Here is a 2,903-nt window from a genome sequence, read left to right as displayed (position 1 = left end):
TCCCGACGGTTGTTGACTCGCCAGAAAATTTTGGAGAAACAGGTGACGTATACGTGTACTTCATGTAGCCAATGAAAACCGCGCGTGACATTTAGATTAAATGTTTAGCGCGTGTAGTGACGCCGTGATATACAAAAAAAAAAGAGTTTCTTCGCACGGTGTTGTGGTTGGTTAAGTTTACATTACTACATTGGTTCGTTATTAATCAATTTAAATTAATTAATTAGATTAACGTGCCTAATTATATTTGTTTAAGTAGAATTGGGTTTATTATGATTAATAAATTAGTTCCAAAGAAACCGCCGATGAAAATGGGGGCCCATAAGTGGATCTCAAAACAAAGGCGGAAGACACGTGGCGGCTGGGTTTATAAAAGCGTGAGTCAGGTCTGACGTGGATAAGTCGAATTGAATTGGGGTTGGTGATGGTCCCGCCACCGTGAGATGTTGTTGATGAGATGGCTTTCGTGTTGGGTGCGGTCGCTCTCGGACACAGCTGTTGGTGGCATTTAGGTCGGTGACGGTTTGTTTCTTTTCTTTTCTTTAATTAATAATAATAAAAAGTCATTTTCTTCTCCATAGGATCCACGTGGATCGTTGAGCAATATGTAATACTGACCATACGATTTCGCTTACGTGACGGGATACTCGTGGCTTGTTGTGCGATTAGTTTAGTAGCAATAGCATCGATCAACCCCCGTGTTTTATTATGTTTTACTTTCTTTCTTCTTATGATTTACCATTACTTTTGTACTTTTATATCATCAATAAGCATGACGATGAAGGATAACGAATCGTTCGTTCACATTGTTATTTCGTTACTTCAAATTTGTGTGTGTGTTTAACTCACACAAATTTCTTTAACTCATGTTTTCACTATAGGCTTTGTTGAAGGGTGGTAAACCTAGCTCCAAGATAAAAAAAAAAATAAAATAAAATAACCTAGCTCCAAGACATGGCATATCTACTTTCTCGATCAGTTTACTAAATTATAGATACTCGGAGATTAGCAAACATGTGAAGTGATGTGGTGCTTGACTGCTTGGTGTACCTGTTGTTCAGTTCATTTCATAACTTACTAGCAATATTGGGAAATTCAATATAAAATAAAATAAAAAGAATCAGTCAGTCCAAATCAAATAATGTGGTCACCAATATCATTAAAGATATCATTGATGGGTCTAAAAGAATAATCAGTTTAACCACTAAAAAATATGGTTGTTAACGTGTTACTTAACTTGACCAAAGTAGATGATAAAACAAAAAGAAACAACTCCAAATGAATACAACAGCCGAAGGTCTCAAGTGTTGACAAAAAAAAAAGTCTGGTTCAAACTTAGTTTTGACGAGAGGGCAGTGTAAAATTTAAGCCATATACTACAAAGAAGAAGACGGTCAAAGATTCTGACAAGAAGACGACAAATTAGAGGAACCAATTTGGAAGTCGAAAACGAGAGACTGTAAAAAAATTGAAATGGGAAAGAAAAACAAAAAAAGAGATTTGGCTTTTCGAGGAGGTGTAAGGGTTCGTTCGCCTTCGGTACCAATTGAGGGAAAGTTGTAGGACCACTTCACACAGTTGGATTCTCATTGCTTCCCGACTAATCTTTGATTAAATCTATCAATGAACAAAATTATGTTTATATAGATTATTGTTTAATCCTATTAGTAGTAGAGTATTAATAAAATAATTGGAAGAAGATCTTTTGGAAATTGAAATTTTAGCAGTCAGAATCTTCTCGTTTGACGCCGTTGTTTCTGCTCCTCCCTTTGACCATCCCCTCGTGTCTCAACAACTCTTTTTTTTTTCTTGAATATTAATTTCGTTTAGTTTGAGGATCTTTTTAGAATTTTTAATTATATTATATAAATATTACAATAAAACTTCTATAAATTAATATTTTTATCAAATTAATATTTTTATCAAATTAATAAATTTTTCTACTCCCAAGTTGAACTAATATAAAAAATGATATAATTCAACAAAATAATAAAATAATATTTTTTAATAACAAATAATTATAGTGATAGAATTAATAACGATAGAAACTAAAATATATTTATATGTTTATATCTAAGAAAATTTAGTGACATATGACTCTAGTGTTGTTTATCTATTCTTGAATTTACATTCTTTTTGGAACTTAACTCTAATTTTTCTAATTGCATCAAAAATTAACGGTGTTGTCTTTTCAAATCGCATCAACAAAATAGTGGAGATACTATGTTAATAAAATGAAATTTTATTGTTGGAAGTTATCTCTAATCTTTCTCTTTTTAAAAAAAAATTATAACTATAAAAGAAAATCTGTTCATAAAATTTATTAATTAATTAATTAATTAATTAATTAATAATTAATAATTTATCGATAAATTAAAACCTTTATAAATTAATAAAATTATAAAATTCCAGCCTATTAATTTATAGTGGTTTTAATGTAGTACTAGTATCAATTAAGATTTCATTGTATAAGGGTCAACATGCAAACGATGCAGTAACAACTTTCACAACTTTGCTAAACATTTAAAAGATTTCACTTGTAATTGTAAATAGTACGATTTAATTTGGTTTTAGATCCATACGCTAGACTCTAATGTAAAATAAAACATAAATTTTTGGTATATATTGCACATATACAGTTACTATAGAATTAACTACATAAATTAAAAAAAAAATCTACCAATTACAAAAAATAATCCTAGGAAAATCTTTTAAAAAGATATAACCTAATTAGTAACTAATATTATGAATCGATCAAATTTTTAGAGGTAAAGGTAGTTCTCATTAGTATAGATATAATTAATTGTGGTTGTATTGGATATTTTTTTTGCCAATTTTTAATTTGTTCAATTACTAATCACTTGAATAGTTAATAATTTATTGTTGCGATAAGAAAAAACAAT

The sequence above is a fragment of the Camelina sativa genome, chromosome 11, assembly GCF_000633955.1.
Source record: "Camelina sativa cultivar DH55 chromosome 11, Cs, whole genome shotgun sequence".
NCBI classification, from domain to species: Eukaryota; Viridiplantae; Streptophyta; class Magnoliopsida; order Brassicales; family Brassicaceae; genus Camelina; species Camelina sativa.
Note: the sequence above shows the minus strand (reverse complement) of the source record.